The 14,603-nt window shown below is 40.8% G+C and overlaps 1 protein-coding gene across 1 annotated transcript in view; it reads left to right on the forward strand.

Annotated features, from left to right (window-relative positions):
• Nucleotides 1–4,676: 4,676 nt before the first annotated feature.
• LOC134031618 (protein HEG homolog 1-like) overlaps nt 4,677–14,603 on the forward strand; it is a 92,853-nt gene continuing 82,926 nt past the window's right edge. Inside the window, exon 1 of the mRNA XM_062475326.1 lies at nt 4,677–4,739. The gene's annotated coding sequence lies outside the window, so the exon portion shown is untranslated. The remainder of the gene's footprint in view (nt 4,740–14,603) is intronic.

Raw genomic sequence — 14,603 nt, forward strand, 5'->3', positions numbered from 1 at the left:
GCGTGTTTTCGTGACGTTAGTGACGTAGTGACGTTAGTAACGTCAGTGACTGTGGCTAGCAAATTAGCCACCGTTAGCTTCACTTTTCGCCACAAAAACTTAACTTCAGCCTAAACCATGCAACGGAACGTAAATTCCAATACAAGCAACTCAATCGCTACCAAGACGAAACTTTTGACACCTACGTTGTCTGTGTAGGCCAAATATTGACTGAGTTTTAGGGGGGCGAAAATAAACAATAAATAATAATAAATATATATGTGAGAGAACAAAGGTTGTGCTCTCGCCGAAGGCTTCAGCACACCCAATAACCTCCTAAAGTGAAGTTTTCATGTCATGTCACCTTTAAGGCTTCTCACTTTAAGAGGAGATGCAATGTTTAATGAATGTAGTTACAAATGTTGGTCTAAATGTGGAAGTAGAAGCTTAGATTGTGAATGTGACTGTCTCAACCATCTGACACATGATTAGGCCGATGTCATAATTCCCTGTGTGGTCCCTGGCCTTGTCACTGTTGCTTTTTGGACCTTGAACTGGCCAGGAAATAATGATGGTTTAGCGCTGTTCATGCCTCGGTTTTAGGCATAACTTAAATTGGCAAAATACTAGGGCGCCCTGAGTTCTTTTCACTAATATCTGCAAAATATACAGTGGTGTGAAAATGTTTTTGCCCCCTTCCAGATTTCTTATTTTTTTTGCATGTTTGTCGCACTTAAATGTTTCAGATCATCAAACAAATTTAAATATAAGACAAAGATAACACAAGTAAACACAAAATGCAAACCTGCCTCGCCCTGTGTGAAAAAGTGATTGCCCCCTACAACCTAATAACTGGTTGGGCCACCCTTAGCAGCAACAACTGCAATCAAGCGTTTGTGATAACTTGCAATGAGTCTTTTACAGCGCTGTGGAGGAATGTTGGCCCACTCATCTTTGCGGAATTGTTGTAATTCAGCCACATTGGAGGGTTTTTGAGCATGAACTGCCTTTTTAAGGTCATGCCACAGCATCTCAATAGGATTCAGGTCAGGACTTTGACAAGGCCACTCCAAAGTCTTCATTTTGTTTTTCTTCAGCCATTCAGAGGTGGCCTTGCTGGTGTGTTTTGGATTATTGTCCTGCTGCAGAACCCAAGTTCGCTTCAGCTTGAGGTCACAAACAGATTAACCATTTGTACATAAAGAGGAAAGTTTTGCAAAACTGATCACTAACACTGGTTAACTACATTTACATTTAGTCATTTAGCAGACGCTCTTATCCAGAGCGACTTACAGTAAGTACAGGGACATTCCCCCGAGGCAAGTAGGGTGAAGTGCCTTGCCCAAGGACACAACGTCATTTGGCACTTTCTGATTACCAGCCCGATTCCCTAACTGCTCAGCCACCTAACTCCCAAGTCAACTAAGTCAATACCAGGCTATAAAATACAATAAAACAAAAATGATAGGCAGCAAATGAGAGGAAAAAAAGCTATTTTATTTGTACAACTTTTGATCAGGTGGTCAATACCTGACCACAAATAAAACAAAAATACAATCACCACACTGGCAACGTTTCTTTTTTGTACAGTTACAGTAACAATTTACAGAAGAACAGAACATACTGCCCAATACTGAGGCTAACATCAACTGTTAGAAACACTACATCACCCCCTAAGCTTGTTCATGAACACCCAGTAACGCTACCCCTGCAGCTGTCTCACTACCCCAGTAACGCTACCCCTGGAGCTTCCTCACTACCCTAGTAACGCTACCCCTGGAGCTGCCTCACTACCCCAGTAATCACTGACTGATCATTGACAATCTCCCTCTGCTTTCTCACATCTCTACAGACACTACAGCAACCACCAACCCTCCAGTAACAACAGACCCGACAATAACAACAACAGAGGCACCAGGTTTGTTGTCGCTTCATGGTTTATTACCAGATGTTACTTAACTTAAAGGAGACATGACATGCTGTTTTTGGATGCTTTTATATATGCCTTAGTGGTCCCCATATACTGTATCAGAAGTCTCTTTCCCGAAATTCAGCCTTGGTGCAGAATTACAGCCACTACTAGCAGTCCCACAAGGAGCATTCCTCAGAACGCGCTGTTTTGGTGTCTGTAGCTTTAAATGCTAATGAGGAGCGGAGGGGCGGCACCATGCGCTAATGTTTACAATGGATGTATCGCAATGGCTGTAGCCCCGTTGCTGTAAGATGCCTCGAATTTGCCCATTCTCATCTGATAACCCTGGTTTGCAGAGGTACACACTCAGTCATTTCAATGAGGGGAAAGGCGGATATCGCGCGCGCCATAACACCAACAGCAGAACGGTTATCCAAATAACAAAGAAGTGTACAACACTCACGTTACAGCATGTGTATTCACACACATACTTGATGCTATCTACCTTTCCATTAGCGACAGTAACTCAGCTGTTAGCTGCAGAGCTAATGTTACAGCCACATTCTAAGGGTAGCAAGCTAGGTAACCATATACAGTAAAGCTACAAAATGATATAGCGTTAGTTAACTTACTTGTCCGAGGTTAGTAGCTGGACGAAGGAGAGTTAGTACTGATCCAGAATTTAATTTCAGCAAGGCCAGTTTTGTATTAGCTCAAGTTGAGGAAACAGTCGTGGCTGAAGTGTTTGGCGCAGACATACAAAACAAATGCGCCTACAACAGAAGTTGTGTAGGCGCATTTCCAGAGAAAATAAAATTAAGATACTGGGTCTTCAGAGGCTCGGATGAAGGAACTGTAAAAATATTTTTGTTTTCCTTTGTACATCCAAACTGAGCAAATGTAATGCTTCGTTCGTTTACAAGCCATGATGTCTCTCGAGGATAAAAACACTTGCACGGTCGTAGCTCAGTTTCTTATGGGCGGGCCAGATTCTCTGGGCGGGCAAAGCAGAGAGAGGGGAGGTAACCTTCCTCCTTGTGACGTAACAAAGAGGAGATTTTCAAACAGAGCAATTGAGCTTTCATTTTCTGAAAGGCGGAGAAGAACACCCAGGGCTTGGTTTACACCGATCGAAAATTCTAGCCACTGGGGGACCAAAGGCAGGCTAGGGGAACTCATATTAATGTTAAATAACCTCCTAAAGTGAAGTTTTCATGTCATGTCACCTTTAAGGCTTCTCACTTTAAGAGCAGATGCAATGTTTAATGAATGTAGTTACAAATGTTGGTCTAAATGTGGAAGTAGAAGCTTAGATTGTGAATGTGACTGTCTCAACCATCTGACACATGATTAGGCCGATGTCATAATTCCCTGTGTGGTCCCTGGCCTTGTCACTGTTGCTTTTTGGACCTTGAACTGGCCAGGAAATAATGATGGTTTAGCGCTGTTCATGCCTCGGTTTTAGGCATAACTTAAATTGGCAAAATACTAGGGCGCCCTGAGTTCTTTTCACTAATATCTGCAAAATATACAGTGGTGTGAAAATGTTTTTGCCCCCTTCCAGATTTCTTATTTTTTTTGCATGTTTGTCACACTTAAATGTTTCAGATCATCAAACAAATTGAAATATAAGACAAAGATAACACAAGTAAACACAAAATGCAAACCTGCCTCGCCCTGTGTGAAAAAGTGATTGCCCCCTACAACCTAATAACTGGTTGGGCCACCCTTAGCAGCAACAACTGCAATCAAGCGTTTGTGATAACTTGCAATGAGTCTTTTACAGCGCTGTGGAGGAATGTTGGCCCACTCATCTTTGCGGAATTGTTGTAATTCAGCCACATTGGAGGGTTTTTGAGCATGAACTGCCTTTTTAAGGTCATGCCACAGCATCTCAATAGGATTCAGGTCAGGACTTTGACAAGGCCACTCCAAAGTCTTCATTTTGTTTTTCTTCAGCCATTCAGAGGTGGCCTTGCTGGTGTGTTTTGGATTATTGTCCTGCTGCAGAACCCAAGTTCGCTTCAGCTTGAGGTCACAAACAGATTAACCATTTGTACATAAAGAGGAAAGTTTTGCAAAACTGATCACTAACACTGGTTAACTACATTTACATTTAGTCATTTAGCAGACGCTCTTATCCAGAGCGACTTACAGTAAGTACAGGGACATTCCCCCGAGGCAAGTAGGGTGAAGTGCCTTGCCCAAGGACACAACGTCATTTGGCACTTTCTGATTACCAGCCCGATTCCCTAACTGCTCAGCCACCTAACTCCCAAGTCAACTAAGTCAATACCAGGCTATAAAATACAATAAAACAAAAATGATAGGCAGCAAATGAGAGGAAAAAAAGCTATTTTATTTGTACAACTTTTGATCAGGTGGTCAATACCTGACCACAAATAAAACAAAAATACAATCACCACACTGGCAACGTTTCTTTTTTGTACAGTTACAGTAACAATTTACAGAAGAACAGAACATACTGCCCAATACTGAGGCTAACATCAACTGTTAGAAACACTACATCACCCCCTAAGCTTGTTCATGAACACCCAGTAACGCTACCCCTGCAGCTGTCTCACTACCCCAGTAACGCTACCCCTGGAGCTTCCTCACTACCCTAGTAACGCTACCCCTGGAGCTGCCTCACTACCCCAGTAACGCTACCCCTGGAGCTTCCTCACTACCCTAGTAACGCTACCCCTGGAGCTGCCTCACTACCCCAGTAATCACTGACTGATCATTGACAATCTCCCTCTGCTTTCTCACATCTCTACAGACACTACAGCAACCACCAACCCTCCAGTAACAACAGACCCGACAATAACAACAACAGAGGCACCAGGTTTGTTGTCGCTTCATGGTTTATTACCAGATGTTACTTAACTTAAAGGAGACATGACATGCTGTTTTTGGATGCTTTTATATATGCCTTAGTGGTCCCCATATACTGTATCAGAAGTCTCTTTCCCGAAATTCAGCCTTGGTGCAGAATTACAGCCACTACTAGCAGTCCCACAAGGAGCATTCCTCAGAACGCGCTGTTTTGGTGTCTGTAGCTTTAAATGCTAATGAGGAGCGGAGGGGCGGCACCATGCGCTAATGTTTACAATGGATGTATCGCAATGGCTGTAGCCCCGTTGCTGTAAGATGCCTCGAATTTGCCCATTCTCATCTGATAACCCTGGTTTGCAGAGGTACACACTCAGTCATTTCAATGAGGGGAAAGGCGGATATCGCGCGCGCCATAACACCAACAGCAGAACGGTTATCCAAATAACAAAGAAGTGTACAACAGCAACAGTTACAGCATGTGTATTCACACACATACTTGATGCTATCTACCTTTCCATTAGCGACAGTAACTCAGCTGTTAGCTGCAGAGCTAATGTTACAGCCACATTCTAAGGGTAGCAAGCTAGGTAACCATATACAGTAAAGCTACAAAATGATATAGCGTTAGTTAACTTACTTGTCCGAGGTTAGTAGCTGGACGAAGGAGAGTTAGTACTGATCCAGAATTTAATTTCAGCAAGGCCAGTTTTGTATTAGCTCAAGTTGAGGAAACAGTTGTGGCTGAAGTGTTTGGCGCAGACATACAAAACAAATGCGCCTACAACAGAAGTTGTGTAGGCGCATTTCCAGAGAAAATAAAATTAAGATACTGGGTCTTCAGAGGCTCGGATGAAGGAACTGTAAAATATTTTTGTTTTCCTTTGTACATCCAAACTGAGCAAATGTAATGCTTCGTTCGTTTGCAAGCCATGATGTCTCTCGAGGATAAAAACACTTGCACGGTCGTAGCTCAGTTTCTTATGGGCGGGCCAGATTCTCTGGGCGGGCAAAGCAGAGAGAGGGGAGGTAACCTTCCTCCTTGTGACGTAACAAAGAGGAGATTTTCAAACTGAGCAATTGAGCTTTCATTTTCTGAAAGGCGGAGAAGAACACCCAGGGCTTGGTTTACACCGATCGAAAATTCTAGCCACTGGGGGACCAAAGGCAGGCTAGGGGAACTCATATTAATGTTAAACTAGAGAGGGTACAATTTCTGGGGAAATTGTAGGGTGTGCTTGCTTGCGTCGGTTGGACAGGGGTCCGTTTTTTAATGACATTTTTACAACTGATATTTCTGTATTTTATATAAAAATGCATACTTATTATTTATAAAGATTACATAGATTTAAAAGCATTTTTTTTTGCTGCTCATTTACAACTGAAAATACGAGCGAAGTGTAGAATGAAATAGATGTCTTCTCATTTCCCCTGCAAGAGGCAGCCTCATCGTTGAATCAAAACGAATAAATTTGGCAGACCGGTGTACAAATTGACCTAATCTCTAAGACTTAAACGTCCTTTTAAGTTTTCCCTTCTCGTGATATTTTCAGGCATTTAGCCTACTCATATTGCATTCATTCATGAATAAAGAACCCCCTTTGAAGATTATTCTACGACGTTACCGGCAGTAGAAGATGGAATCGCGATTCAAACAGTACCATCTGCTAACTGAAAATATGCCCCCAAAAACGTAAATAAGCTTGACATTTATTTAGTGGAAAATCGCTCATTCATAAAAAGCTCACTGGTAGCGATCATTGTCAGTAACAACGCAAAATGCGATATAGCCCTGTGTGGAGAAGCTGCCCCGGTAAATTGTACTACTACGGTACAATACTAGACTACTGCTGTGTTCGTCTCGGTAGCGATTGCGTTGGTTGAATTGGATTTAACGTTCCGTTGTACGGTTTAGGCTGAAATTAATTATTTTCATGAACAGATTGACAAAGTTTAGGCTGTGGCAATGAAGTTCAGGTTAGTAGTTAGATAGACTTTTGATTTAAGTAAGGGGAGTGCCGAACATGTTCTGTCGCCGTTTGACTTCCTACAGCTGTGTAGATGTTTTTGTAGTGTCTCGCGTAGGCTACAGCGTTGCAGTGATACACTGGAATTAAACCACTGGTAATGATAATTTCACTCACAAATCGTTTACTTGTAATCTAATGTCATAATAAATCCTACAACGAAAATGTATATGTGAGGAATGTTTATTTTACCGATTGAAAACAGATAACGCTACATCATAGACCACTGTAGTATGTGTTGCCCGGGCAACACAGGCTAATGTCATGATGCTAATACTTCAGTGAAATAGTAGACTACTGTTTCCGAAAGTAGATGTACTTCCTTAATAATATCAGCTTATACTGTACATTACACATCACAATTGTGTGTCATATCACAAAGTAAAATGAGTAAATAGTTATCACCCTGGCCTCTTTGCTTGTGGCGTTTCTGCAGCTGCCTTGCAGTAAAGCTATAGTTAGCCTAGCTATCCCCCAAGTTAACAGATGCGAAACGAATGTTCTGCCAAAGGTAGTCACGCGTGTTTTCGTGACGTTAGTGACGTAGTGACGTTAGTAACGTCAGTGACTGTGGCTAGCAAATTAGCCACCGTTAGCTTCACTTTTCGCCACAAAAACTTAACTTCAGCCTAAACCATGCAACGGAACGTAAATTCCAATACAAGCAACTCAATCGCTACCAAGACGAAACTTTTGACACCTACGTTGTCTGTGTAGGCCAAATATTGACTGAGTTTTAGGGGGGCGAAAATAAACAATAAATAATAATAAATATATATGTGAGAGAACAAAGGTTGTGCTCTCGCCGAAGGCTTCAGCACACCCAATAACCTCCTAAAGTGAAGTTTTCATGTCATGTCACCTTTAAGGCTTCTCACTTTAAGAGGAGATGCAATGTTTAATGAATGTAGTTACAAATGTTGGTCTAAATGTGGAAGTAGAAGCTTAGATTGTGAATGTGACTGTCTCAACCATCTGACACATGATTAGGCCGATGTCATAATTCCCTGTGTGGTCCCTGGCCTTGTCACTGTTGCTTTTTGGACCTTGAACTGGCCAGGAAATAATGATGGTTTAGCGCTGTTCATGCCTCGGTTTTAGGCATAACTTAAATTGGCAAAATACTAGGGCGCCCTGAGTTCTTTTCACTAATATCTGCAAAATATACAGTGGTGTGAAAATGTTTTTATTATGTAGTACATGTGATGTACTGGCTAAGTTCAAAGTTTATTCTTGTCTGCCTCGGAGTAACTAGATGTTCTTACAGAGTTTTTCCCACCATTAACATTATTTTGCTGTGAAGTTACACCCAAAGTCTGAGTATTTTGTTAATTTGATTTTGAGTTGTGTGAAATCCTTGTTTATTTATGGTTTGATCTTTGGGTTGAATCTTGCAAATTGTGTGTTTGTGCGTGTTTTCCTTTGGGGAAAAACTCAGTAAGCCATAGATGTTTAGCCCCTTGGCTCATTTTATGGATAGCAGTGCATCTGTTAATGTAATCTTCTTTTATACTTTTATTGTACTGCTGTACAGTAAATTATATGCATTTGGGAAATCACATCTCTGTGTATCATTTAGTTGACAGACCCACGACTTTTAGAACAAGTTATTGTGCCCATCAGGCACTCCTTCCAGTGTTCCAGCCTGTACAGGGAATGCTGACACTTTTCAGAGTCTTCCCAAGGAACCAAACACTCGACGGGCTGTGATGTTTGTCTATGAAAAGATCCCTGTGCAGTTCGACCCTCAATTACACATTTGCTTGAACCATTTCACCGAGGACAGTTTTGAAAACCTGGGACAATGCAAAGCAGGATTTGCTATGAAGCTGTTGCTGAAAAGAGGTGCTGTTCCGACCTTATGTTCATCACAGCCGCAAGCTGTAGTATGATGTTGTCGCTAACAGTTATTAGCAATGCTAACGTATCCTGCCTGTATCTAGCATTGGTAGAATGTGTGATGATTTAGTTTACTGGCAATGGGGCTAACGTTATTTCATGCTCCTGACTGTTTCATTCAAATAAATAACCTGTGTTGTCATGTAAATCTACAATTCAAGATGCATGTTTGTCCAGATCTATTTTTCAGCAAGATAGCTAGAGCTAACTGAAGCTGAGTTGAATCACGATAGTTTGTTTGCTAAAGGCCGCAATATGCTTCTCCGACTCCGTTTACGGATGGGCGGGCTTACGGATACGGACGGATACGGACGGATAGACTGCGTTTATGGTTTCTCCGTAGTCTGTGGGTGCTGAAAACAATTCACCGCCAGAAGAGTAGGTGGCGCAACGTTTTTTTGTAAGTCGTCGTCGAGTGGTTATTTACCTAGGTTATCGAGAAGTCGGAGCAAATTTACAAATTAGCCATTTCATCAACAAAATATGCACATTTTCAACAACTACACTGCCCATTTCTCATCACATTTGAATTCAGATGCTGAAATACATGTACTGTTTAGCTGAAATATGAATTGTAAAAACTTACAGCAATGGCGGTCAAAGGATTCTGTTCGTCCTGTTTATCACGGCAATCCCTGACGCAAGCGGTTCGTAATACTGACCAATCACAGCCAAGGGGGTATCCGTAACTATCCAAAATTACGACGGATAGTTAGAAAATTCAGGAGGTGCACGTCGAGCTCTCCGGGGCTCTCGGAGAGGGCGTTCCCCGTAGAGGAGGGCGTTCCCATGTGTCCGTTTTTTGCAAAACGGAGAAGAATATATCGGCCTTAAGCTGTAGTGCTATCGTCACACACCTAAGTCGATCCTGTTTGCTTTACAACAGAAGTGGAAACAACTAACAACAATCATTTCAAATTATATCTAGTCAATCTGTTGAAAACAGTGTTGTGTAGACACAATAGATTTATTTGTAAGTTTTTATTTCAAGTCTCCACCTTCGATGTTTCAGTGAGTGCTGTTGGCCGTGTTGCGTCTTTGGTCCGCAGCTTCACTTGTTGTTGACCAACCAATCAGCGCGCAGCTCATCTATATATTCATGAGCATATCATAAAAGGAGAAAACCTAGCGTTTTTTCCCGGGACAAATTCACTGGAAGCATCAGGGGGCATAGAACAGCACCCGGGCCATTTTCAACCCAACAAATGTTACATACCCTATTCGGAGACCTTAAGGAACAGTGTGAAATACCCAAAAGTTTTTTACAGTTTTTTACTAATTGAAAATAAAAAAAAACAGTCCGTCGAATACCAGATGTATTGTGGCTCCAGTACGTTGGCCCACAGCACGAGATGGAGGCGGCCGTCTATGGGCAACACGCGGCACAACCAATTACCTTGTGGCTTGACGATTAGGGGTGGGGAAAAAAATAGATTCACATTTGAATCACGATTCAGTCTTCTAGCGATTCAGATCGATTCACAAATGTAAAAATAGATTTTAAAAAATTACGTTGTTTTATTCTTGTACGACAAAAACACAACTGCCTATCACAGTAAAATAGAAACAAGTAACAATAAACAGCAAACTGGAATCAAATGTAAGCATATATTACATTTGACAATGTAAGCTTTTTTTATTTCTGATTAAATATCGAAAAAATCATGAATCGATTTTTTATTGAATCGTGACCTCGGGAATCGATTAGAATTGTGAGGTACCAAACGATTCCCACCCCTAGTGAGTGGGATTTAAAAAATAAAAATGTTTTTGTTATTCTTGTACGTTTATTTATTTTTTTGTACGACAAAAACACCTAACTGCCTATCACAGTAAAATAGAAACAAGTAACACTAAACTGAAAATTGGAATCAAATGTAAGTATATATTGAATCGAAATTTGATGATTTTCTTTCTGATTAAAAATCGTGAATCGATTTTTTATTGAATCGTGACCTCAGGAATCGATTCGTGAGGTACCAAAAGATTCCCAACCCTAGTGATGACGGTAGGAAAGTTTGGTGACCAGATCGACGGCGTCCAGGAGAATATCAACAGAGTTCGTCGAAGAATGTGAGGGTCCAGATGAATGGAAAGTTTCCTGTATTTGGCTATCCGTCAAATTATGTCCTTTTCCAGTCTGACACAGTCCCTTTTTGAATTGTAACCCACAGTGGATTTGCCTATCCGACAACTCACCAATTACATTCCGAAAATATGGTAACCTAGTTGGCAACACAACCAACTCACTTAACTTTACTATCCTAAAGTTTAAGTTTTATAAAGACGGAAACACTATAATCAAAACTCGACACACACAAACTCGGATCTGATCTCCACCATCTTCTCTCCTCACTCACTCCTCTCTTCCCCTTTGACCCCGGACACAGATTGGACAAATCAAACAGTGATGAAACACAATTGATTGAACAAAAATATTAAATTCAACATTAACTTAACAAACATGATGATTTTATAAAACCATATACAGTAACAAAACACATTCATAAAATAACAAACAAATATAAATTATTATACTGGGTTGCAATGGCTTTGCTTATCATTACCACCCCATCCATAGTCCTAGTTTGGTTAATATTCTATCCATATCACAAGAGATTGCAAAGCCCTGAGCACATCAACGCAAACTGTAAATACCAGCCATTGACCAAATATTCATCTGTTTGATAGTGTTTAAGTTAACATAGACATTAACTGAACATCTCACTGTGTGCAGCTATGCAGGCTGATGGACCCACCCCTCCTGGCATTTCCCATCCAGCAAAAGACTGTAAATAAAAGTAGGCTTACATGGGGAGAGAACTACCAGTAGCTACCATACATAGGCCTCTCTGCATCCATCTCTGTGGCAGCAGTCAACTTCTCTTCATCATCATAATCATCATCATCATCCTGTGATGGAAAATAACTGCACTAACTGATATTTACTTTGTATCATGTCCAATATGATTAAAGCCAAGGTAATGTATACTACAATCACAAGCTTACAGGCCGAAGCAAAATATGCCAATCACATTCCACCACTTTTTCACCGGTAATATTAACGGACAGTGTTGTTAAATGTTCAATGTATGGACTGGCTACTGGATTCAAATGTATGCATTGACTCCCACGCTAATTGACTCTCCTTCATTGCAACATCCATGTTGATTTTTTCAGGTATATGCTTAGATTCACCAAAAACACATATTAACACATCTAACTGAAGTGGGGTGAAGTAGGAGGACGTTCTTTGTCGATGGGTGCCATGGTGGATCCTAGTGTCGGAGTTCCATTGATGTTGGCTTTATATAGTCCTCATGCCTGCGCTTAACTCAGAGTGGACATGTCCAATCAACTCTGAATATGTATATTCAGAGTTGATTGAACTAATTCAAATAAGCGTTTATGCAACCGAAAATTCTTGATTTTCCCATTTTAGAGCTCAGGGTTAGACTTACAGTTTGTTAAACCCGCTTTCTGGAATACCCCCCTGGCCAAGATAAAGCAAAGCAATGCGACAAAAACAACAACACAGAAGTTACACAGGGGTAAACAAATGTACAGTCAATAATATACAGTAAGTGAAATAAAGAAAAGGCAATAAATAAGACAAACACTTAACAATAAAAGAGTTACGTGGAATAAGGTAGGAACAATATGGGAATGAGGTAGGTAGTTGGATGGGCTATTTGCTATTTGCTGTGTACAGCTACAGCGATTGGTGAACTGCTCTGATAGCTCCGAGTGGTGGCATACAACTAACGTGGATGTGGTCTCAGCAATTGATAATAAATTTTGGTAAAAAAAATTGAGATTTAGCAAATACACATACAACATGCCACAACTAACGCCCACACCAAGAATGGCCCATATCAGACCTTAGGGGGCGCCACAGGCCACGCCCAAATGTACATTTGTCAACGTGATGGCATTGCCACCGTATTGCTCCAATCCTTACAAAAGTTGGTGTTCATGCCTCATTTTTTATGAGGAACGAAAAAGCCTCAAGGACCCATAAGGTCCGCCAGGATGGATTTTCCTGTACAGTGACATTTTGCGAAAAAACCTTCTTCTCTTGAATCAAAGATCCAATTTACTTTATATTTCGTATATATGTGTATAATTGATGTCTTTCAAAACATTACTTGGGAAAAATGAATCAAATACAACATGGCAAAAAGGGGTGTATGTATGTAAATGTACACATTGCCCCAATAGGTTTGTGTCACTAAATCAAATGTCATTTTGAATGATGGTTTTTCAAACGTAAAAGGCTTTAAGATGACATCCGTACCTTGATATGTGAAAATATGACAGAATTACAGCTGTTTGAGCTTGGACCAAATCTGACAATGCTTGCCATTGAAGAAACGTCTTATTTTATCCTCCAGTAACTGAACTAAATAAAGTCCTGGGGCCTCATGTATAAAGGTTTGCGCAGCTTTCATACCAGAAGATGGCGTACGGCCAAAACTCAAAGTACCTACGCACAGAAATATTCACACGTATAAAACCGGTCGTACGCCAGGTCCTGCGCACCTTTCCTTTATAAATCACAATCAACGTGAGATTGACCGCACGTGAACGAGCCACTGACCCCGCCTTGCTTCCTCCCATAAATGAATATGCAGATGGACTATAAATGTGCTCCTGAGGTCATTTATTTGTCTGAATTACTGTATTTCTTCGAATAAACGCCGCCCTCGAATAAACGCAGAACCAAAAATGAACGTTATTTAATAAACGCTGCAGCGTTTATTCGAAGAAATACGGTAAAATGGCTTAACACGCAAAAAAGAAAAAATTCACAGACTGTGAGATCGAGGTTCTAATAACAGAGGTGGAGGCGAGAAAATGTGTCCTGTTTGGCGGCCTGTCATCAGATATTAGCGACAAAAGAAAGTCGGCGGAGTGGAAAACTGTCACTATTGCGCCCTTTCTTGTTTTTAACCTGTAGCACTTTGAGATTTAGCTCAATGTAAAGTGCATTACAAATAAAATCATTATTATTATAATAGGGCCATAAATGCTGTGGGTTCGGCGAACCGGACCATGGCAGAAATTAAGAAGACATGGTCCGATGTAAAACTTTAAATTAAGAAATGAGTGGTGGCGCATCGTAACAGTGATTTTGTTGTTCGTTTGACACCCTCAAGTTTAACAGAAGTTATTAAGTGGTAGCGGATTAAACAGAAGGCTATATAGGATTTCCCGTTTTGGGTTTTGGCATTTTGATGTGATCATCCACATTCATGATCAAACTTTTATTTTTATATTTTTGAATAGTCAACGTCATAAACGTAATAGTGGTAACTTTATTTTGTAATGTTTGGTGAGTTTCGGCACTTTGCACAAGACTTTGCAGACGGCTCGCACATTCTCACGTCAAGTAAATCTTTATACATCACAAAGTGTGCGTGAAAACCAGCGTACGCAAGCTTTTTGTGCGTACGCAACGTTTATGCATGAGGCCCCTGGTCTGGGAATGGCTCAATTGGATGAGATACTGTGCTGGTAAATGTATCCTAGGTTCAAAACCATCCTAGGTTCCTAGGTTCAAAACCAATCAGTAGCATAGTTTTTCATTTTTTCTAGACGGTTTCTAGTCTTCTGGCCAATCCTCCAGTTGTAAAACATAGCAACGAGACAAATTGCTGCTTGCAGCTATATTTTTTACTTGTTATTGGAGAATGTTATAAACCAGGGGTGTCAAACTCATTTTCACCACATCAGCATTATGGTTGCCCCTCAAAGGGCCAGTTGTAACTACGATGTAACAATGTTTACGATGTAAAAACATTTTAGCTGTAGCTTTTGTGAAAATATTTTGCTGCGATTGCAGTCCGCCTTTTAATTCTTAGACAATCTGCTGTTTTTCTTGGAGGCTACATTTGGCATATTTATCTCTGTGTTGTCAATATGCCAACAGAGATTGCCCTCTTTAACGA

This window comes from Osmerus eperlanus, chromosome 12, assembly GCF_963692335.1.
Source record: "Osmerus eperlanus chromosome 12, fOsmEpe2.1, whole genome shotgun sequence".
In the NCBI taxonomy this organism is placed as follows: domain Eukaryota; kingdom Metazoa; phylum Chordata; class Actinopteri; order Osmeriformes; family Osmeridae; genus Osmerus; species Osmerus eperlanus.